Source organism: Zalophus californianus, chromosome X (assembly GCF_009762305.2).
Source record: "Zalophus californianus isolate mZalCal1 chromosome X, mZalCal1.pri.v2, whole genome shotgun sequence".
Classification (NCBI taxonomy): Eukaryota; Metazoa; Chordata; class Mammalia; order Carnivora; family Otariidae; genus Zalophus; species Zalophus californianus.
In genome coordinates, this window is record NC_045612.1 from 28,262,690 (window position 1) to 28,288,418 (window position 25,729).

Genomic DNA, 25,729 nt, shown 5'->3' on the forward strand with positions numbered 1-25,729 from the left:
AGGGGAAATGTAGTCATTGCCAAAGAGGAAAGGAGGAAAATCTGAAGGTAGATATGCATAAAAGTTTAGAAAAGGAGCAAAAGAACAGATGATATTTATGAAGAAGATATATTTACTTTTATTTCCATATACTTCACGTACAAAATAGAACAAGAGAATAGCACTAAAGGAGGAATAGAAATGATTTTTGAGGGTCTGTCAAAAGGATAATTGGAACAAGTCAGAGGTTGTCATATGAGTTATCTTTCAGAATAATCAGAAAAAGAAATTTTACATAGGGCTTAGACATTTAGTTGGCTTCCTTGGAAATCCTAGCCATTTTATGTTAAATTGATTCATCATTTAAAAAAAAATGAGGATATCACTGAAAATAGCAGAATAGAAACTGCATGGCTCCATCTTCTCCAAAAGTAACTGATAAGCAGGCAAAAACTGCCAGAATAAACTTTTCAACAACCTTGGAATCTAGTCAAAAACTTATACTAACCAAGGGAAGACATGGTGAAGAAAGAAGCTGTTGAAGAAGAGTTTTGTAGCATTTTAAATTGTCCACCTACCATCCCTGATACTCCAGATCATCAGCAGCCATGAGGATGACAACCCTCATACCACAGGGAGTATTTAATTGAAACTTAATCTTAAAGAATTGTAATTGTGGGTCTTAGCCTATCTGGAGACTTGGACAAAGACTGGGGCAAAATATTCCTGTTACTTCACTTGACTTGGGACAGTTATCCAAGTGGCTTTTGTTAAAATATTTTAAAAACATCAGTATTGGCTAAAGCATACTGGAGCAATAGACAATTGGGACAAGCAATAGACAAATCAACAGGCCTGGATTGAAGAAACAGGTTGGGAAAGGAGATACATGTAGAAACAAGGGCTGTTTTAAAAGTTCCCATGTACATGGGGGAGTTGAAAAAGCCACACACATGCTCAGGGCAGATGAATGATCAGAAAAGGCTTGAGAAACCCTAAGCCTGCACCCCTGGCTGACCTTCATGTTGTGTACAAGTAGGAAGTGAATGGTAAAGCAGCGTTGTAAACAGACTACCTTAAGGCAAAGTTGTAAGCAAACCGCCTAAGTGTTACAGGAGTGTTCCACTATAAAGCAAAGACTGGAAAAGCATTTTTTCTTTTCTTTTCATTTTTTGTTCATTTTTTGGCTCCAGGCATATAGGTTGACTGTTAAAGTACCAGCTGACCACTAAGCTAATAGAAGACTTTCGTGGCCATGCATGGCAAATAATATAGTTTAGAAAACTCATTAGATAAGAAAACAAGAACAATCCATAACAAGGGGAAAGAATTTGATCCCAGAGTTGACACACTATAAGAGTCAAAAGGTGCATTTTTCACTTGAGGCTGGGAAGATGGCAGAGTAGGAAGACCCTAAGTTTGCCTCACCCCATGATACAACTAGATAATACTCACATCAGTGTAAACAACCCCAAAAATGACCCAAAAACTAGCAAAACGAATTCCACAACTAAAGGTATTAAGAGGACACATAGAAGAAGGTAGGAAAGGTAGAGACACAGTTTGGGAACAAAATGGACCATGACCATCCGTGGTCAGGAGGGATCCAGAGTCATTGAGAAGGCTGAGAAATAGATGATCACACTGGGGAGCCCACATGAGGAAGATGAATCCCCATCAAATTTGGCTTTGAAAGTAAGAGGGGCTGAATTTTGTGAATTCTTACAACCAGGAGGACTTAAAGCCTGGAATTTAAAAAATCAGCAGGCTCTACTCTGAGAGAGCCTAGAGTGCATTAAGAAGCTGAGTCCCCACCCTTAAAGAGACAGCACCACAAACAGCTAGCAGAGATGCAGTGGTTAGAAGCAGCAGTTTGAAAAACACCTGGGGCACAGGAGAGGGAGAGATTTACTCATCCCAGAGTATGTCCCAGAGAGGCAGGGATCACAGGGAGACCCCTCCAGGAACAAAGGAGCTAGCACAAGGCATTTCTATCCCCTGTCTCTCAGCATAAATACACAGCCACCTGCAGAAACCAGTGTAGCACCAACACTTGCTACCTAAATTGTTTACATCAAGCCCTGCCCCCCCATCCCCACTTTTTGGCAGATCTGTCCTTCCTAGTCACGCTTGCCTCAGTCCTGGCACTATGGGCCCCCTTCCCCAGAGATAAGTGCAAACCTCACCAGCACCTAATCTCCTGACCCATGCCTTTTGTAGGGCCTCAGTTTTGGCAGTGGGGGCAGCAGGTCTAGTTTTGAAGCAGACCAGTACACACCTTGTTAAAATGTGCCCAGCCCAGCCAGGGATCAAACACTGCCCACAATAGGCAAAGAGAGTATCTGCAGACAACTAAAATGAAGGGGAAGAAGGCCAGGACTCAACAGCAGAGCACACACAATACACATAGGAGACACTTCCTGAAGTGCCAGGTAATGGGGAACATGGCACACTGCACTGTACAGCACTACAGGACCTATTCTTCATAAGGAGCAGGAGACATAGCTAACCTCCCTAACACACAGAAACAGACACAGAAAGTTAGATAAAATGAGGAAACAGAGGAATAGGACCCAAATGAAAGAATAGGACAAAACCACAGCAAGAGACCTAAGTGAAACAGATATAAGTAATACACCTAATAGAGGATTTAAAGTAATGATCATAAAGATATTCACTGGACTTGACAAAAGAGTAGAGATCAGTGTGATCTTAACAAAGAGATAGAAAACATAAAAAAAGAATCAGAGATGAGGAACACAATAAATAAAATTTAAAATACATTAGATTGAATAAGTAGGAGACTAGCAGAATGAATTACTGACTTGGAGGACAGAATAATGGAAAGTAATCAAACTGAGAGAAAAAATTATGCAAATTGAGAATAGTCTTAGGGAACTCAGTGCTGTCAAGTGGATCAATACTTGCATTATAGGGATCCCAGAAGAAGAGAGAAAAAAGGGGGTAGAAAATTTATTCAAAGAAATAATAGCAGAAAATACTCTAATCTGAGGAAGGAAACTGATATCCAGATCCAGGAGGTACAGAGATCCCCTCCAAAAATCAAGCCAAGGGGGTCCACACCAAGACACAGAGTAATTAAAATGGCAAAAAGTAGTGATAAGGAAATAATTTTAAAAGCAGCAAAAGAAAAACGTTACACACAAGAGAAACCCCATAAAGCTATCAGCATATTTTTCAGCAGAAAACTTGACAGGCCAAAAGAGAATGGCATGATATATTTAAAGTGCTGAAAGGGAAAAATCTGCAGCCAAGAATATTCTATCCAGCAAGGCTATCACTCAGGATAGAAGAAATAGAGACTCTCAGACAAACAAAAACTGAAGGAGTTCACGACAACTAAACTAGCTCTATAAGAAATATTAAAGGGAACTCTTAAAATGGAAAGGAAAGACCATAAGTGAGAGTCTGAAAAGTAAAAAACACAAAAGCAATAAAAATAAGTATTTCTGTAAACATCAGTTGAGGGATTCATAAAATAATAGGATGTAAAATATGAAACCATACGCCTAAAAAATGAGGGGAGGAGTAAAGAATGGGTTCAAACTTAAGCGACCATCGATTTAATATAGACTGCTACATGCAGAAGATGTTATATACAAACCTCATGGTAACCACAAATCAAAAACCGGTAATAGATATGCAAAGAATAAAGGGAAAGGAATCCAAGTATAACACTAAAGAAAGCCAACAAACCATGAAATAGAGCAAGAGAAGAAAGGATCAGAGAAAAACTATAAAAACAACCACAAAACAAGTAACAAAATGGCAATAAACACATATCTATCAGTGATTACTGTGAATATAAAAGGACTAAACACTCTTATCAAAAGACATAAGGTGACAGAGTAGATAAAAAAACAAGACCCATCTATATGTTGCATACAAGAGCCTCATTTCAGACAAAAGCCACTTGCAGAATGAAAAAGAGGGGATGGAGAAATATTTATCTTGCAAATGGATGTCAAAAAAACCCTGGGGTAGCAATACTTATATCGGACAAAATAGACTTTAAAACAAAAAGTGTAACAAAAGACAAAGAAGGGGGTACTTGGGTGACTCAGTCAGTTAAGTGTCTGACTTTGGCTCAGTTTATGATCTCAGGGTCCTGGAATCGAGCCCTGCATTGGGCTCCCTGCTTAGCAGGGAGTCTGCTTGTCCTTCTCCCTCAAATTCATTGGAGGCCAGCATTACCCTGATACCAAAACCAGATAAAGACACCATAAAAAAAAAATCTACAGGCCAATAACCCTGATGAACATGGATGCAAAAAACCCCAACAAAATAATAGCAAACTGAGTCCAACAATACGTTAAAAAAATCATTCACCATGATCAAGTGGGATTTATTCCTGGGTTGCAAGGGTGGTTCAATATTCACAAATCAATCAATATAATACGTCACATCAATAAGAGAAAGGATAAGAATCATATGATCATTTTAAAAGATGCAGAAAATGCATTTGACAAAGTACAATACCCATTCATGAAAAAAACCCTCAACAAAATAGGTTTAGAGGGGACATACCTCAACATAATAAAGGCCATATATCCACAGCTAAAATCATTCTCAATGGGGAAAAACTGAGAGCTTTCCCTTAAGGTCAGGAACAAGACAGGGATGTCCACTCTCACTACTGCTATTTAACATAGTACTGAAAAAAAAAAAATAACATAGTACTGGAAGTCCTAGCCACAGCAATCAGACAACAAAAAGAAATAAAAGGCATCCAAATTGGCAAGGAAGAAGTAAAACTTACACTATTTGCAGATGACATGGTACTCTATATAGAATACCCTAAAGACTCCACCAAAACTAGAACTGATAAATGAATTCAGCAAAGTCACAGGATATACAATTAATGTATAGAAATCTATAGCATTTCTATACACCAAAAATGAAGCTGCAGAAAGAGAAATTAAGAAAGAATCACATTTAAAATTCCACCAAAAATAATGAGATACCTAGGAATAAGCCTAACCAAAGAGGTGAAAGACCTGTACTCTGAAAACTATGAAACACCAAGGAAAGAAATTGAAGAAGACACAAAAATGGAAAGACATTCCATACTCATGGATTGGAAGAATAAATGTTAAAATATCTACACTACCCAAAGCAATCTACATATTTAATGCAGTCTCTATTAAAATGCCAATGGCATTTTTCACAGAACTAGAGCAAACAATCCTAAAATTTGTATGGAACCATAAAAGACCCTGAATAGCCAAAGCAACATTGAAAAAGAAAAGCAAAGCTGGAGGCATCACAATTCTGGACTTCAAGTTATATTACACAACGCAGAGTACTAACCACTATACGATCATGGCCTCAAGTTATATTACAAAGGTGTAGTAATTAAAACAGTATGGTACTAGCACAAAAATAGACACATAGATCAATGGAACAGAATAAAAAAATCTAGAAAGAAACCCACAATTATATGGTCAATTAATCTTTGACAAAGCAGAAAAGAATATCCAATGGGAAAAAGATAGTCTCTCCAACAAATAGTTTTGGGAAAATTGGAGAGCAACATGGAAAACAATGAAACTGGACCACTTCCTTACACACACAAAAAATAAATTCCAAATGGATGAAATACTTAATTGTGAGGCCTGAAACCATAAAAATCCTAGAAAAGAGCATAGGCAGTAATTTCTCTGACATGGGCTGTAGCAACTTTTATCTAGATAGGTTCCCCTGAGGCAAGGAAAACAAAAGCAAAAATAAACTATTGGGACTATATCAAAATAAAAAGCTACTGCACAGTGAAGGAAACAATCAACAAAACTAAATGGCAACCTACAGAACAGGAGAAGATATCTGCAAATGACATATCCTATAAACTTAGTATTCAAAAATATAAAGAACTTATACAAATCAACACCCAAAAAACAAATAATACAATTAAAAAATGGGCAGAACACATGAACAGACATTTCTCCAAAGAAGACATCCAGATGGCCAACAGACACATGAAAAGATGTTCACTGGGGCGCCTGGGTGGCTCAGTTGTTAAGCATCTCCCTTCGGCTCAGGTCATGATCCCAGGGTCCTGGGATCGAGCCTCACATCAGGCTCCCTGCTCAGCAGGAGGTCTGCTTCTCCCTCTCCCACTCCTCCTGCTTATGTTCCCTCTCTCGCTGTCTCTCTCTCTCTCTGTCAAATAAAAAAAATCTTAAAAAAAAAAGATACTCATCATCACTTACCATCAGGAAAATGCAAATCAAGACTACAATGAGATGTCACCTCACACCTGTAAGAATGGCTAAACACAAGAAACAATAGGTGTTGGTGAGGATGTGAAGAAAAAGGAACCTTCTTGCACTGTTGGTGGGAATGCAAATTAGTGTAGCCACTCTGGAAAAGAGTATGGAGGTTCCACAAAAAGTTAAAAATAGAACTACCTACCCTATGATCCAACAATCACACTACTGGGTATTTATCCAAAGAATACAAAAACACTAATCAAAAGGATACATGTTCCCCTATGTTTATAGCAGCATTATTTACAATAGCCAAATTATGGAAATAGCCCAAGCATCCATTGATTAGTGAATGGATAAAGCAGATGTGTTATTTATATAAATAATGGAATATTATTTCCATAAAAAAAGAGCCATAAAAAAGAATGAAATCTTGCCATTTGCAATGACATGGATGGATCTAGAGAGTATAATGCTAAGTGAAATCAGTCAGTCAGAGAAAGAAATGCCACATGATTTCACTCATATATGGAATTTAAGAAACAAAACAAATGAACAAAGGAGAAAAAAAGAGAGAGAGACAGACCAAGAAACAGTGTCTTAACTATAGAGAACAAATTGATGGTTTCTAGATGGGAGGTGGGTGGGGGAGTGTTAAATAGGTGTTGGGGAATGACTTGTTGTGATGAGCACTGGGGATTAGAATGAAAACTTAAAAAAAATTAAACTACTATATAATCCAGTAATGTGTATACATCCAAAGGAACTGAAATCAGGATCTTGAAGATATATCGCTACTTCTATGTTCATTGCAGCATTATCACAATAGAGAAGACATGGAAGCCACCTAAATGTCCATTGATGGATAAATCGATAAAGAAAAGTGATATAAATATTATCCAGTCTTGTAAAGGAGGAAATCCTGCCATTTGTGACAATATGGATAAAACCTGGAAGACATTATGCTAAGTGAAATAAGCCAGATGCAAAATTATAAGTACTCTACGATACCTCTCACATGAGCAATCTAAAATATTCATACTCATAGAAGTATAGAGTAGAATGATGTTTGCCAGGTTATGAGGGGAGGAGGAAATGAAGAGGTATTAGTCATGAGTACAAAATTTCAGTTATGTAAGATGACTAAGTCCTAGAGATCTACCATACAGTGTAGTGCCTGGAGTTAAAAATATTGTAGTGTATATTTAAAAATTTGCTAAGATGGTCGATCTTATGTTAGGTGTTCTCATCACAAAAAATAATAATAAATAAGGAGGATGGGAGGAAACTTTTGGAGGTGATGGATATGTTTATGGCATAGATTGTGATGATGGTTTCATAGATGCATATTTGTGTCCAAACTTATCAAGTTGCATACATAAAATATGTACAAGTTTGTGCAAATCAATCATACAATAAAGTGGTTTTTTAAAAAGAACAGATTGAGTTCCATGAGCATGCAACAGATTTAGAAAAAAACTCTGAATGAGATTGAAAATGTACCCATTTCAGAAGAATAGGTATCCATACTGAAGCAGTTTGGAGGCCCTAAGAAAACCAGAAGCTGATGCAAACATATATAGGAGAAATCCTATTTTTACTTTTCCTTCACACTCAATATTCAGAGAAAGCATGGTTAGATAATGTTTTACAGGTAGGGAACTGTACCAGGAAATCCAGGTTCCAGCCAAACATTGTCACAAATTAGTTGTGTGACTCGGAGAAAGTAATTTTACCTCTTTATCACTTAGTTTACCCATTTAGCTAGTGGGCATAATAATGACTTTTTTAAGAAATAATAAGTTTGTTGTAAAAAGGAGATTATAAGTGTGAATGCCTATTGTAACACATTAAAACTTTAAACAAATGCATGATATCATTTTAATATTAGCATAAGATGACAAAAATTTTAATTCTTTTGCTCTGTGTAACCAGATGTCTATGATTATTAACAGTCCATAACAATGATGTTTCCTGTATACATGAAGGTCATAGATATAATCTAGCAGTCAAGTGGAATAGAAAACTCTTATCTCCTTTATGGTGGTTTATTTTCAGTTAAAAACACCTAAAAGCTGGACAGCATTCATCCCCTGAAATGCAAAGGACTGAGCCAAGTATAAAAGTCCTCCACTAGCTCAAGAGGAACGTACTGCTTTTATTTGGTCAATTTTCTCATTTACTATCAATCACTCTCATATTTCAGGAAAGTAAATAGGAAGTGATTTTGCAAAGGAGTTCTTCAACTTTGCAGTGTTGGAATCCCTATTCAAGTACATACTGATCTGACAAAATCACAGCAGGCAACAATATTCAGAAAATCTAGGCTCTATTCACAGCCATCATTTAGTTTACATTGAACAACAATGAAAGAAAACCCCCAAAACAAAAACAGGGTATGTGGCAGTTTCTTTGCATTTTCCCCATCTTTCCAACCAGATATATCAGTGTTGTGTGGATATGGACAAAGTATTGCCATTGTTTTGTGCACAAATATTGATTGGCTATTTTAATGTTATACCAAAAGAGAAAATAAGCACAACAAATGACTTTGAAACGTACATTGAAAAAAAAAGAAACTTATATTGAGTTCAACAAAAACTTCTTGAGTGCTTTATACTTCCAGACACCATGCTAGGCACTTGAGAGGAAAAGAAAAATAATAGTTTCTTACCTTTGAGGAAATTCCATTTAGTAAATCCATTTCATTGTCGGTGATGAATATAATTATAAAGGTGTTTTCCTCAATTATAATACAGAAAATCACCTTTAGTGAATTCTTGTTATCCCATGCAAGCACTATAACAAACTCCAATTATTTTTCTTTCCATAAATCAATCACCTGTTCTGCTACCCAGGCTCGAATCTTGAGTTTCATCTGTGGCAACTGGAATTTTTAGGCACAGGGAAGATTCAAATTCTGTCTATTCTGTCTTCATGTAAGTTTTCATATTTGTACTTTCATTTATATGTTTTTGGATGGGGCTTTTGGACATCAAATACAGACGGTTAACTCAATCATATGTTTCAGTCCAGGGCACACAATCACCATTGTTAGACTCTTCTTTGGTTTTATTACATTCCTGTTTTCTTTTTCTCTTTCTTCCTGCCTTCCTTATTTCATTTTCTATTCCTTCTTCCTATAGGCACTTACTTTAATGCCACTCTTTCTCTGTAACTGCCTCATATTTACATGCTTTACACTTAAATGTTATTTACAATAAATATCACTCTTTCATATTTTTTTCACATTTTTTATTATTATATTATGTTAATCACCATACATCATTGGTTTTTGATGTAGTGTTCCATGATTCATTGTTTGCATGTAAAACCCAGTGCTCCATGCAGAACGTGCCCTCTTTAATACCCATCACCAGGCTAACCCATCCCCCCACCCCCCTCCCCTCTAGAACCCTCAGTTTGTTTCTCGGAGTCCATAGTCTCTCATGGTTCGTCTCCCCCTCCGATTTCCCCCCTTCATTCTTCCCCTCCTACTATCTTTTTTTTTTTTTAACATATAATGTATTATTTGTTTCAGAGGTACAGGCCTGTGATTCAACAGTCTTACACAGTTCACAGTGCTCACCATAGTACATATCCTCCCCAGTGTCTATCACCCAGCCACCCCATCCCTCCCACCCCCCACCACTCCAGCAACCCTCAGTTTGTTTCCTGAGATTAAGAATTCCTCATATCAGTGAGGTCATCTGATACATGTCTTTCTCTGATTGACTTATTTCACTCAGCATAATATCCTCCAGTTCCATCCACATTATTGCAAATGGCAAGATTTCATTCCTTTTGATGGCTGCATAATATTCCATTGTGTGTGTGATATATATATATATATCACATCTTCTTTATCCATTCATCTGTCAATGCCTAAGGTCAGGAACAGGGCAGGGATGTCCACTGTCACCACTGCTATTCAACGTAGTATTAGAAGTCCTAGCCACAGCAATCAGACAACAAAAAGAAATAAAACGCATCCAAATCAGCAAAGAAGTCAAACTCTCACTCTGCAGATGAGTTCTTTCTGACTTTCCTCTTGTGATTGAGTTCTAGTTTCAAAGTATAGTGGTCTGAAAATATGCAGGGAATAATCCCAATCTTTTGGTACCCGTTGAGACCTGATTTGTGACCTAGGATGTGATCTATTCTGGAGAATGTTCCATGGGCACTAGAGAAGAATGTGTATTCCATTGCTTTGGGATGAAAGGTTCTGAATATGTCTGTGAAGTCCATCTGGTCCGGTGTGTCATTTAAAGTCTTTATTTCCTTGTTGATCTTTTGCTTAGATGATCCGCCCATTTCAGTCGGGGGGGTGTTAAAGTCCCCCACTATTATTGTATTGTTGTCAATGTGTTTCTTTGCTTTTGTTATTAATTGGCTTATATAATTGGCTGCTCCCATGTTAGGGGCATAGATATTTACAATTGTTAGATCTTCTTGTTGGATAGACCCTTTAAGTAGGATATAGTGTCCTTCCTTATCTCTTATTACAGTCTTTGGTTTAAAATCTAATTTGTCTGATATAAGAATTGCCACCCAGCTTTCTTTTGGTGTCCATTAGCATGGTAAATGGTTTTCCACCCCCTCACTTTCAATCTGGGGGTGTCTTTGGGTCTAAAATGAGTCTCTTGCAGACAGCATAGCGATGGACTTGTTTTTTTATCCAATCTGATAGCCCGTGTCTTTTGATTGGGGCATTTAGTCCATTTACATTCAGGGTAACTATTGAAAGATATGAATTTAATGCCACTGTATTGCCTGTAAGGTGACTGTGACTGTATATTGTCTGTGTTCCTTCCTGGTCTATGTTGCTTTTAGGCTCTCTCTTTGCTTAGAGGACCCCTTTCAATATTTCTTGTAGGGCTGGGTTGTTTGCAAATTCTTTTCGTTTTTGTTTGTCCTGGAAGCTTTTTATCTCTCCTATTTTCAATGACAGCCTAGCTGGATATAGTATTCTTGGCTGCATATTTTTCTCATTTAGTGCTTTGAATATATCATGTCAGTCCTTTCTGGCCTGCCAGGTCTCTGTGGATAGGTCTGTTGCCAATCTATTGTTTCTACCATTGTAGGTTATATATCTCTTCTCCCGAGCTGCTTTCAGGATTTTCTCTTTGTCCTTGAGACTCATAAGTTTTACTATTAGATGTCAGGGTGTTGACCAATTTTTATTGATTTTGAGGGGGGTTCTCTGTGCCTCCTGGATTTTGATGCCTGTTTCCTCCCCCAAATTAGGGAAGTTCTCTGCTATAATTTGCTCCAATATACCTCCTGCCCCTCTCTCTCTTTCTTCTTCTTCTGGGATCCCAATTATTCTAATGTTTCATCTTATGGTATCGCTTATCTCTCGAATTCTGCCCTCGTGATCCAGTAGTTGTTTATCTCTCTTTTTCTCAGCTTCTTTATTTTCCATCATTTGGTCTTCTATATCGCTAATTCTCTCTTCTGCCTCATTTATCCTAACAGTTAGTGCCCCCATTTTTTATTGCACCTCATTAAGAGCCTTTTTGATTTCGACTTGGTTAGATTTTAGTTCTTTTATTTCTCCAGAAAGGGTTTCTCTAATAACTTCCATGCTTTTTTCAAGCCCAGGTAGTATTTTTAAAATCATGATTCTGAACTCTAGGTCTGACATCATACTAATGTCCATATTGAGTAGGTTCCTGGCAGTCGGTACTACCTTTTGTTCTTTCTGTTGAGGTGATTTTTTCCATCCTGTCATTTTGTCCAGAAGAGAATAGATGAATGAGAGAACAAAATACTAAGAGGGTAACAACGTCCCCAGAAAATATACTCTAAACAAATCAGAAAAGACCTGAAGCTGGGTGAAAAGAAAGGGAAAGAAAGAAAAAAGAAAAAGAAAAAGATAAAAACAAACAAAAACAGAACAAAACAAAACAAAACAAAAACAGAATATGATCAAATATGATCAGGCTGGTGCACTGATCAGTGCCACACACTAGATTTTGGGTGTATTTTGGTCTGTTAGAAGAAAGTGCCTCCCAAAATTTTAAAGAAAGAAAAACTTATATATGTACAAAAATAAGGGTTGATATGATGAAGGGATGGAATATGACTGTAAAGATGAAAATTATAAAAAATTTTATAAAAGGAATTGATAAGAAGTTGCTTGAAAAAAGAAAGAAGAGGATTTAAAAATAAAAAAGGAGAGAATGTGATCAGGCAGGAGACTAGAACAAAGCCATACACTAGAGATTTAGGGTATATTTTGATCTGTTAGAAGAAACTGTATCTCAAAATTTTAAAGAGAGAACAACTTATATATATATGCCAAAAATAAGGGTAACTACTATGAAGGGATAGAATATGACTTGAAGGATGAAAAATAAAAATGTTTTTTAAAAAAGGGATTGATAAGATGTTGGTTGAAAAGGGAAAAAGAAAAATTCAAAAAAAAGAAAAAGACAGTTAAAAAAATTAACTTTGAAAGACTAAAGAATCGTGGTAAAAAAGCCATGGATTCTATGTGCAGGATTCCCCTAGCTCTAGAGTTCTGCCGTTCTCAATGATCTTTGTCTTGGCTGGCTTTCTTGCTGATCTTCTGGGGGAGGGGCCTGTTGCCGAGGTTCCCAAATGTCCTTGCCGGGGGCGGAATTGCCCCGCCCTTGTCGGTCCGGGCTAAGTAATCTGCTGGGGTTTGCTCTCGGGAGCTTTTTTTCCCTGCAAGCTTTCCGTACAGCTTTGGAGGACGAGAGTGAAAATGGTGGCCTCCCAATCTCTGCCCTGGTGGAGCCAAGAACTCGGGGTCCCGCTCCTCAGTGTGCCCCCAGAGAACAGCAGTCAATCACTCCCATCTCCCCGGTCTTCAGCCGCACTCCGTGCTCACCTGGCCTGTGACCAAGCATTTCTATCTCTGGCACCCGACTCGGTGTGGAGTCTCCAAACCCAGATCCCTGTGGTGCAATCCCACACTGCTCCTCCCGGGGGAGGAAGGGGAGCCTCCTCGGCTCTGCCACTTGTTGGGCCCCTGCTGGAGGAGCAGTGGCCCGACTGTGCCCCGGATCACAGTTTATGGCAACCCTGAGCTGCGAGCCCGAGCCTCGGCTCCGTCTCTGCAGCCGGCTTCCCCGCTCCAATACCTGGGAGCTCTGCCGCACTCAGGCACCCCTGGTCTTTCTGTGACCCCGAGGGTCCTGAGACCACACTGTCCTGCGAGGGTTCCACCCCCCGCTTAGCCACTGGAGCGACGTCCCTCAGCGGAGCTGACTTCTAAAAGTTCCGATTTTGTGCTCCAGGGCTCTATCACTTGCCAGAAGTGGCTGACGGAGGCCCCCTCCCCCACCGTCTACCTCCCGAATATCGCCTCGGATTCACTTCTCCACACGTCCTACCTTCCAGAAAGTGGTCGCTTTTCTGTTCAGAGAGTTGCTGCTATTCTTGTCTTCGATCTCCTGTTGAGTTTGTAGGTGTTCAGAATGGTTTGATCCCCATCCAGCTGAATTCCTAAGACCAGATGAAATCCAGGTCTCCTACTCCTCGGCCATCTTGCTCCACCCCCCTCACTCTTTGCAGGTGATATGATACTTTATGTGGAAAACCCAAAAGACTCCACCCCAAAACTGCTAGAACTCATACAGGAATTCAGTAAAGTGGCAGGATATAAAACCAATGCACAGAAATCAGTGGCATTCCTATACACCAACAACAAGACAGAAGAAAGAGAAATTAAGGAGTCGATCTCATTTACAATTGCACCCAAAACCATAAGATATCTAGGAATAAATCTAACCAAAGAGGCAAAGAATCTGTACTCTGAAAACTATAAAATACTCATATTTTTTTAAACCAACAGTATATTTTAAGGATCAATTAGGTTGCTATTTGACCTTTAGTTCATTACTTCTGACTGATGCATAGTATTCTATGGTACTTGCTGAATAAGTAAATTTTACTTATTTCCTCAAATAATGGAAACCTAAGCTGCCATTCACTTTGCTTCCACAAGTAATGCTGTGATATATATCTTTGTATGAGACCTTTATGGGTCTGTGTAGCTGATAGTGTTGGGTATTAAGTTTATTGATATGCAAATATTTCTCCCTTTCTGGGCTTATTTTTAATTCTCTTAAAGGTGTATTTTCCAGAGCAAAAGTTTTTAACTTTAATGAATTCTGATTTATCAGTTTCTCTTTTATGGATTATGCTTTAGATCTCATGTCTAGGAAATCTTTACCTAATCCAAGACTACAAAGATTTTCTTCTATGATTTTTCTAAGTCTTATAATTTTAAATTTTATATTTGGGTCTATGATCCAAATTTTTAATTAATTTTTGTATATGGTATGAGTTATAGACAGAAGTTCATACATTTTTGTATATGGTATGAGTTATGGATAGAAGTTCATGTATGTGTGTTCATGAATATATATATATGTGTATATATATATGTGGGGGGGTGGGTGTGTGTGTGGGGGGTGGGTGTGTGTGTGGGTGTGTGTCTATATCTGTCTCTTTATTCTGTTCCACTGTCAATATTTAGTTAAATATACTATAATGGTTACTATAGCTTTATAATAAGTCTTTAAATAAACTCATATTAGTCCTCAAGTTTTGTTCTATTCTACTTTTTTGGGGAGGAAGGGGGTTACTCTAGTTCCTTTACATTTCTATACACAGTTTAGAATCAACTTGACAATTTTTATGATAAAAACCTATTGATATTTTGTTTGGGGTTGTGAGAAATCTATAGAGGAATTTGGAGAGAATTAACATCTCAAAAATATTAAATCTTCCAACCCATAAACAAGGTGTATTTCCATTTATTTAGGCATTCTTTATCTTAATAATGGTATTTTTTGCTTTTCAGTGTACAAGTATTTCACATCTTTTGTCAAATTCATTGATAAATATTTAATTTTTGATGCAATTATAAATGTTCTATTATTAATTTCAATAGCCACTTGTTCTTTGCCATTATATAGAAAAACAAATGATTTTTGTATTTGACCTTTTATCCTTCAACCCTGCTAAGATCACTTACTTGTTCTAATAGCTTTTCTGTAAATTCTATTAGATTTTCTACACAGGTGACCATGTCATCTGCAAATAGATATTTTTATTTTCCTTTCCAAGGTGCATGACTTTTATTTCTTTTTCTTGCTTGATTGCACTATCTACAACCTCCAGTACAATGTTAAATAGAAATGTTAAGAGCAAATATCCTTGTCTTATTCCTGATTGTAGGGTGAAAGCATTCTGTCTTTCACCATTAAGTATGATGTTAGATGAAAGTTTTTCATAAAGGACTTTTGACAAGTTGAGGAAGTTCCCTTCTATTCCTAGTATGCTGTAAGTTTTTTTCTGGAATGGCTGTTTATATTCTGTCCAATTTTTTTTCTGCATCTACTGAGAATGACCTTATGGTTTTCCTTTTTGTTTATTAATGTGTTTAATTTCCTTGATTTATACCTGAATGTTAAACCAACCCAATATTCTTATAATATACTCCTATTTGTTCAGGATGTATTACCCTTTTTATATATGTATATACAAATATACCAGATAGATATATTCATTCGTTGACAGTCTTATTCCTTTAGCCCTTTGGACATGTCATTTCACTGCCTTCTGGCATTCACTGTTTCTGATGAGAAGTCAGGGTAAGTCATGAAACCCAGCAACTTTGCTCTCAGAGAGAGCTTTGGTAGAACAACTGAGTCAACTGAGCTATGGCAGGGTATAGGAGCAGCACAGACAAGAATGCCACATAATCCCACTCATAGTTCTTACCCAAGATTTGGTGTTTTTATTTTTCTTGAATAAACACTTCTAAATTTGTCTTATGCTTCTGTTGATTTACAGAGCTCTGAAATGGTTGTTCCTCATGATTTTGTCCAGTTTAATTGATGCTTTCTGTGGGGAGAATTTATCCAACTTTTAAGCAACTGGAGGGGAAATACTACCGCCCTATTGACTATGTTTCTTCCTTGCAATGACAATAGGGAAGCTAATTGTTTGCCTAGTCATATGTGGGAGAGAAAAAAGAAGCAAACATTAAAAAACAAAGCTAAACAAAAACTCTCTTTCCTACTTTATCTCCTACCTATGGTTTCAGCCTCAGCTATTAATGAGCTACTTCTCCTTTCCCCATCCCCTCCAACCTAGGACACAGTCAACTTTTACCCTGCTACAGAATTTTCACAGGTGGTATTAATTTAACAAATTCATCAAGCCACCTCTGGTATTTTTAGGTTTTGATTTTTGTTTTGGGTTTTCTATTGTTTCATGGTAGGAAGCCAGCAACTGCTGGTAGTTTACCATTCTGTCACAGATCTGATTCTTTGCTTTTTCCTTAGCAGTCTTATTGCCTCTGGCTGAATACAACCTTCATTCTCATCTTCCCAGACTATTATATCTATGTCCTACTAATTTCCATGCTTTCTATTTCTGCTACTTCAATCTATATTAAATACTGCCAAGAAATTACTCATACTAAAATCCTTCCTTGCAGATGTCATTGTTGAGAGAAGTTTTGAAAGGAAGATGTTAAAATTTTTGGTGGATTATTTTAGATCCATTATGAGGTAGTGATCACTATAGAAAGCTTACCTTGGCTAATTATTCCCCTGTTTTGTTCTATAGACTAGGCATTATTACAGCCACTTAATATGTTAATTTCCATATCAAGGAATATAAGAATCAGGAAGAATTTAGTATTCTATTTTATAAGTTGCTAGGTAAGATTTATGTACCTTGTTTCCCAAATTTTGCAAAGGAATGGAATATACATGGCATTACTAAGGCAATGATTAGTAAGACTGTAGATCAAAATATCCTCTCAGAGCTTTTGCCAAATAGTAGTATGAGACCCCTGAGGATAAATATAACCTAATTAGGAGAAAAGACTTGCTCTTAACACCATTCCTGAAAACATTTTTTCCTCATTCTTTACACATTGACTTCTGCTTATTGCATAGAACACACTTTGTGCTTTTCTAACCTAGGGACTTCGCAGATACTCTCTTGGCTGGGAATGAACTTCATCCTTCTTTATAGTGCAGAGAGTTGACAGTGATACTCGCTCATTTGTCTTCAGTGCAATGCAGTTACTGGATTATGACAAAAAAAAACCCCAAAAAACTGCAAGCTAAATATAATATTAATAATGCAAACATAACTGAAACACAGAAAATGACAACTTTACTATTGTTAATAGAACCTCTTCATCAGCCAGTTATGTGGTAAAAAGTAATGAAAATCTAATCAGCTCTTATAAGTCAGCCAAATTCTTAGAAATGTCAACAAGATTTTTAAAAAGATGAACATATATCCACTACTCTTAATGATAACATTGTCCCAAATGTAATGACGTAGATGCCTCCATGTTTATTAGTTAATGTTAGTAGGAAGAAACCACATTTACAGACATTGAAAAAAATAAGCAAATAGAACACAAATACATAATTCTATAGTGTTTTCAGCTAAGTTGAAAGTCATGTGATATTTAATCTAGTAATTTGTAATATGTTTCAACCAAAATAAGTTATTTAAAATACTTAAAGAGGCGCATCTGGGTGGCTTAGTTGGTTAAGTGTCTGTCTTCAGCTCAGGTCATGACACCAGGGTCCTGGGATCGAGCCCCACGTCAGGCTCACTGCTCAGTGGGAAGTCAGCTTCACTCTCTCCCTTTGCCCCTCCCCCCTGCTCATGCACGTTCTCTCTCTCTCTCAAGTAAATAAATAAAATTTTAAAAATAAAATAAAATACTTAAAGAAATAGATAAAACAGTGGCAGTGTTGGCCAAAAATAATTTAGAGACATCATAGGTAAATGATATTAATAGTGAAACAATGTTTTAACTACAAATAACTCTATTATAAAGAGTCAAATTTCTTTCTTTTTTTAAAAAGTCTTTCTTTAAATTCCAGTTAGTTAACTACAGTGTAATATTAGTTTTAGGTGTACAACACAGCGACCCAACACCTCCATACTACACCTGGTGCAAATCACAAGTGCATTCCTTAATCCCTCACCTCCCTTCCAGTAACCATCAATTTACTCTTTATAATTAAGAGTCTGTTTCTTGGTTTGTATCTCTCTCTTTTTGGCCCTTTGTTCATTTGTTTTGGTTCTTAAATTCTACATATGAGTGAAATCAGATGGTATTTGTCTTTCTCTGACTGACTTATTTTGCTTGACATAATACTCTCTAGATCCATCCATGTCATTGCAAATGGCAAGATTTCATTCTTTTTTATGGCTCAGTAATATTCCATTATATATATATATCACCTCTTCTTTATCCACTCATCCATCAGTGAACACTTGGGCTGTTTCCATAATTTGTCTATTATAGATAATGCTGTTATAAACATTGGGGTGCATGTATCTTTTTGAATTAGTATTTTTGTACTTTTTGGGTAAATACCTAGTAGTGCAATTGCTGGATCATAGGGTAGTTCTATTTTTAAATTTTTGAGGAAACTCCATACTGTTTTCCAGAGTGGCTGCACCAGTTTGCATTTCCACCAACAGTGCAAGAGGGTTCCTTTTTCTCCACATCCTCGCCAACACCTGTTTCTTGTGTTGTTGATTTTAGTCATTCTGACAAGTTATTAGAAGAATAAAAGTTCTTCTATGAACCGCTATTTGCCAATATAATTGAAAAATATATTAACTTTTATTGGAAGATATACATTATTAAAATTGATTTAAAATAGAAGTTAGAAAATGCAGTTAAAATTAAAATACCTTTTATAATAGTATCACAGAATATAAAGTATCTGAAAAAATTTCAACTGAAAGGTGTGCATGGTTACTAAAGGCAACATTACTAAATAGTCTTGAGATAGAGGACCTGCTCCAGGAAGAGGACTATCACCACAGATAACTACATAATAGTGTGAACTAAGTATGGTAGTCAGGGAGAAACCTAGCAAGGCCTGTTTGATCAAAGTCCTCTATGTCCCATTGTTTCTGAGTGGCCCGGCAAACACTGGTTTACCAAACATTTACTCTTTTTCATCTTCCTGTGAATTGCATTCTTTCCCTTTAAAGTCCCAGATCCCTACCCCCTTCTCTTTATTTCAGGATGACAAGTATACCTCATTCTGCCTGTCTTTGGAATTTTCATGTCTGTGTGGATTCCCCTTACATATGAAATTAAATTTGATTTTCTCCTGCTAATCTATCTCATGTTAATATGATCCTTAGTCCACCTAGAAAGACCTTGAAGGGGACAGATAATTCTTGCTCTTTAACAACTCTAAAATTTATAAGAAAACTATTGTAATTAAGAATGTGTGATATTGGGGTGCCTGGGTAGCTCAGTCATTAAGCGTCTGCCTTAGGCTCAGGTCTTGATTCCAGGTGGGATCAAGCCCTGCATCAGGCTCCCTGCTCGGTGGGAAGCCTGCTTCTCCCTCTCCCACTCCCCCTTGTTTGTGCTCCTGCTCTCACTATCTCTCTCTCTGTCAAACGAATAAATAAAATCTTAAAAAAAAAGAATGTGTGATATTTGGTATAGCTAAGGAACAAGAGAATATGGTAGAGAACTTGGAAACAGACTCATTCATTTTATATAATTATATAACATAGGTAAACAGGATAAATCTCACAGAATTTAATATAGCACAACAAACTTTTTTATAAAATTTAAAACTGAAATTACATAATATTCCATATGGGTGTCTATAGTACTCTTATGGAACACACACACACACACACACACACACACACACACACACACAGAGGTAGCCTTTGCTTTGCAAGGATCTGATATGCTTGTATTTGGTTATCCATGGTTTAAACAACACCAGTCCCCAATGACACAGTTTAAATTTGTTACCAAGGTATATTAACTATAAATAATTACATAACATACAAACTTTCCTGCTAGCTCTTCACCCCATAAATCACTAGGTAAATAACAGAAGCACATTAGGATCAGTAATCAATCATGCCACATCTTTCAAAGACAGACATATTTTATTCAGTCCATACACAGACAACAAAATGTGGAGTTGTGTTGCCTCCTGTCTCCCAATTAAAAATCCATGTAACATTTTATAAAAATGGATAGTCAAAAGAGGAAATCAGCCCAATAGAGGTGAAAGTACAGCAAAGAAACAAAAGTGATAAAAATGGAAGTGATAAAAATGAAATTGAATGTGATTAGAAAATTTGAAAATGGTGACAGCAAAGACAAAAAGGAAGACATTTTGACAGAGAGAGCAAGTTTGCCAGAACTGGCAGTTTGGCAGAAACTACTCTTATTGCACGTAATAGATTTCTCATATATTCCTACTCTTCACAGAAACTAGAAAAATGTGTAATGCATGGTAGATATTTAGCTTAACAAATAGTTATTAATGAAAAACACTGTAGAGTATTGTAAAAATTCTCACAGATCCTGTCTACTCAATTCACATCATCATCTAGAGTTTCATTCAACTTTCTACAAATATTTATTATGCTCTTCCTATGCCAGACATCATTGTAGGGATTATGTTATACCCAAAGTTAAACACACACACACACACACACACACACACACACACACACACACACAAACAAGTAAAAAAGCCTGTGCCCTCCTAGAGCTCATATTCTAGTGGGAATTCACAAATAATAAATGAGATAAGTAAATGATATAGTATACCATGGGCGATAAGTGCCATGGGGGTGGGGGAATGTAAGAAGGAACAACAGTGTTGAAGGATGGAGTGAAATTTCAAATAGATGTTTAAGGCTCATATTACTAAAGTGACCTTTGAATGAAGGAGGTGACAGAAAAGTTCATGCAGCTATCTGGGAAAAGATTCCAGGCAGAGGGAAGAGCAACTACAAAGGTGTGGAAATGGGAATGTTTGTAGCATATTCTAGGAACAGCAAGGCATCCAATGCACCTGGCACAGAGAATGGGTTGGGTGGGGCAGTTACCAATTAGGTCAGAGAACTAAAAGAGACTTGGATTGTTTAAAACTTTGCAGTTCATTGTAAGGATTTTGATTTTTACTCTGAGTGAGATAGGAAGTCAGTGGCTAGATTTGAACAAAGGGTAATATGATCTAAAAATTATTTTATCCCAATTGCTCTGACTTCTATGTTGAGAACAAACCTGGTGGTAGGGTGGTGGTGCAAAGTGGAATAAGGGGCACAAATTAATAGCCTATCGTGATGAACTAATACATCATGGTGACTTGGTAACAGTGAAAGAGAATGAGAAGTGTTCAGATTGTGGATATAATTTTAAGATAGAGGATTTCCTGACAGGAAGTGGGGTATTGAGAAAAAGTGATGCAAACATAAGTTCAAGGAGTCTACCCTGTGGAGCTGGGGGGATGGAGTTAACTGAGATAGGGAAAGACTATAAGGAACAAATTTGTAGTAGGGGAAGATCAAGGACTCAGTTTTGGGATCTTTCTAAAACACAAATTTCATCATGTCAATTCACAGCAAAAACCCTTTTTTGATTCTGGAATAAAATTCAAACACCTCAGAATAGTGCACAAAGTTCCAAATGATGTGAATCTAGTCTACATTTTTAGGCTCCATCAATAACTATTAGCTTATTAAATCATTTGCAACTTTCCCCAGTGGCATACTGTTTTACCCACTATTTGCTCTCATTGGAGTGGATGTTCTCCCATTTTTCATTAGCAACCTCCCAAACATTCTTTAGGATGTGGATAAAATATAATACCCTCTGTGAAACTTTTCCCACGTCCCTCAGGCAAAGTTAATCTATTTCTTTTTCCTGCCCCCATAGCATTCTGATTCTATGTCTGTCTTAGCACACGTTTCATTATTTGGGTCTCTTATTAAACTGTGAGCTCCACAAGGACAGAAACATGACTTATTCACAACTGTATCCTCTAGCTCTTAGCACAGAAAAATGTAAGACAGGTGCCAAAAAAATATATGTTTAATGTTGAATGGAGATATAAATAAATGGTAAAGTACTCATGGAGATTATTTGGAATCATATGTCTGGCACAAAAATTTTTATGTGTTATGAATTCAGGCAGGAGATGTAGTCTAAATCAAAGATCCTCCAGAACTGAACAATGCATTTTAAAGGTATGTGAAAAAAGATAAGAAGAGCTTGCAGTAGCATCGCTTTCTTGGAAAATTTCTTGTCCTGGGGGTTTAACTTGTACCTATTATGGATAGTAATATAAGAGAAAGAACAGGTTCCAGATTCCACTTCAAAGCTAGATTCCCCCCACCAAGGTCCCCAAATCATGAATCAAAATGTTGATCAACTAAAGAATATAATTTTGCCTTCAGCTTTCCACAAGATGTTTATGAATTAGTCCTCATCTTTTTAAGTGAATGAATTGTTCCATGAAATCTAAAGGTTTGTGTGTTTGGATTCATGCCAGAGACATTCTGCAAGCTGATAGCTCATTGTGACAAAGATACTAACATTTGTTGATGCCAGATACATTGAAGCTAAGATGTTTAAATATGCCAAGGTTTGAATCTGTGTGTCACATTTAATGGCTCAGTATAAATTTCTATGTTTCTTCCTTGCAGCTTACTTAAGAATTTTTATGAGCTAAATTGTGTTCCTTCCAAATACATATCTTGACGTTCTAACCCCAAGTACCTTGGAATGTGACTATATTTGGAGATAGAGACTTTAAAGAGGTAATTAAGGATAAATTTGGTCAATAGGGAGGGCCCTAATTCAATATGATTGGTCTCCTTATAAGAAGAGGAGATTGGGACACAGACAGAAATACAGTGAAGACCATGTGAAGACAGAGGGAAAAGATGGCCATCTACAAACCAAGAAGAGAGATCTCAAGATGAAATCAACACTGCTGACACATCAGTCTTGGACTTAAGCCTCCAGACCTGTGAGAAAATAAATTTTTATTATTTAAGTATCAAGTCTATAGTACTTCATTATGGCAGTCTAGCAAACTAATACGAGGAGATTGATTCTAACTCAAGTGTGAATGGGAGATAAAGTAGAAAGTTGAATGTTTTCATTAAATTTTGATGCAGATAGACATTTTAGAGACATGATAGTAACTCATATGTCTACTCTTTGGGAGGATTAGACCTCAATAGCTTTTGCTATTTCGGTTGCCAATTGTATACACTTTTGTTGCAATTAAATGGAAGTGAGCATTTGAGACACTGAATGGCAAACTTTTGTGTACATCAAAATCACCTGGAAGGATGTTAAAATTATGGATTCTAAGGCACAGTTCTAAGACTGTGATGGGACACAGCCTTCCATATTTTAACAAACTTCCCAGTTAGATGCTGGTGGTTCAAGGAGGATGATCACAGTTAAACACTGACCTAAGATTTTACTGAAGTTAAAAAAATAAACAAGTTGAAAAGCATGTCATAATTTGTGAGGTTGTTCCAAAGCAACAATGAAATATGGATCTGTTCATAGGGAGAGCCAGTTGTTAGTACTTCTTCCCAAATTTTCAAGCTAGGGCTGCCATAGAAGTACTATAGACATGGGGTTGGGGACAAAACCAGGGAACTCAAAAGACAGCCAATGCCAATTTCTAATATAGTGCTAGTAACAGTTCTAGGGAGAGAAAAAGAGTCCTGAATTGTAGCATTTTCCTATATCTGTTGTGTAAATATATCCACTATGGCCAATTTCAAGCTACCAACCCCTATGTGCCCAAGGTCATTGAAGTTATTTGGCTTCCTCTCAAATTAATAGAGGGGATAGAGAACGCAGTGGTTTCCAAGGGAGAATAGAGAATGCAGTGGTTTCCAAGGGAGTAATGCATAAATTATTGGTATGCATTTTGTGAGGCTATGGAGAAAATTACTGGGGCCACCTCGTTAGGAGCAGCAAGGTAAATAGCCTGGGGTCAACTTATCTAAAAAAAGAGAAAGACAAAAATAATAAGATGAGATTCTAAGCCAGTGAAGCCAGTACAAGGAAACTTTTAAGACAGTGGGAGCCAGTACTGATTCCATGAAATAAAGCCTGTGATGCTGCTAAAGATTTTTATTTAGCAGAAAAAGGACTGACCTAAAGAAAGGTAGTTAAACAGTAAGTACCTATGTTACTTACACTTAGTAACTATGGTACCCTACCCTGGGAACTATCCATAGAAATCCCTCAAAGTCTAGACTTTTCTTCTTAGTTGTAGAAGATGGACTCGTTAAAGACTTTATTGGGCACCTGGGTGCCTCAATCAGTTCAGAGTCTGCCTTTGGCTCAGGTTGTGATCCCAGGGGCCTGGGATCAAGGCTCAAATCAGGCTCCCTGCTCAGCGGGTAGTCTGCTTCTCCCTCTGCTCCTCCCCCTGCTCATGCTCCCTTTCTCTCTCTCTCTCAAATAAATAAAATCTTTTTTTAAAAAATACTTTGTTATCTTCTGAGTGACAACGAATAATGATTTTAATAAAAACAAAATGAAGCACCAACAGCAAAAACAAAACAAAAATAAATAGCATCACGTGTGTTAATTAAAGAACATTTTACTTATTTTAAGATATATATTTGCGTATAGAAAGTTCTTAAGATGGTATGCTAATAGTGGACATTCTAGTCACCATAAGATGATCGGGGAGGGGCATATTTGAATGGCTTTGTCTATTTCTAGGATTGGCCAAATAATCTGATTGGATATTTAATACCTTTAAAGAGAATTTTGCAAAAATGTTTGAGAAAAATACTAATCTACTCTGCCCAATAATGGAAAAGTAACTGTATTACGTGAAGATTGTCAGCTCTGAACTACTTTCTCTTACTTAAATAAAATTTTACTTTTTCCTAATTATAAAAGTAATTTATAATCATTATAGAAAAATTGGAAAATATACCAAAGTACAAAGAAATTATAATTCCTTTTAATGCCACAATCTAGACTTAATTGACATGTGCATTTTGGTGTGTAGCTTTTTAGTCTTTTTTTACTTTCTGTCAATTCTCACAAGTATATGTATGTGTACTCTAGTATAGCTATTTTGTGTGTTACTAAACTAGATCATACAATGAAAACTATTACATAATCTTTTCTCTACTTACATAAATATTTCCCTATGTTGTTGAATACCATTTTATAAAATAATTGTGGCTAGTATTCCATCATCTCAATATGCCATTCTTTACTTAATCATTTATTTAATTATTAATCAACTTTTAATCTCATGCCATCACACTATACCATGCCTTGCCTTTTATTATTTATGTTGTCTACCAATTGGTGTACTACATCACCACTCCCCCAGACAAATTTCTCAATGATTTTAGAGCCAGTCTCATTGTCACTATTTCCAATATTATTCTTGCTTCAATTTGGTAAATTCAGTATATACGATGTTCTCTATCAGTTTCTCAGTTCCTTGACCTTCTTTTCTTTTTTTAAAACTTTTTAAAGATTTTATTTATTTATTTTTATTTATTTTAGTGAGAGAGCACATGGATGAGCGGGATTTGGGGAAGGGGCTGAGGGAGAGGGAAAGGGACAAGCAGAATCTCAGGACCTTGACATCAACACCTGAGCCGAAATCAAGAGTTGGGTGCTCAATCTACTGAGCCACCCAGGTGCCCTTCGA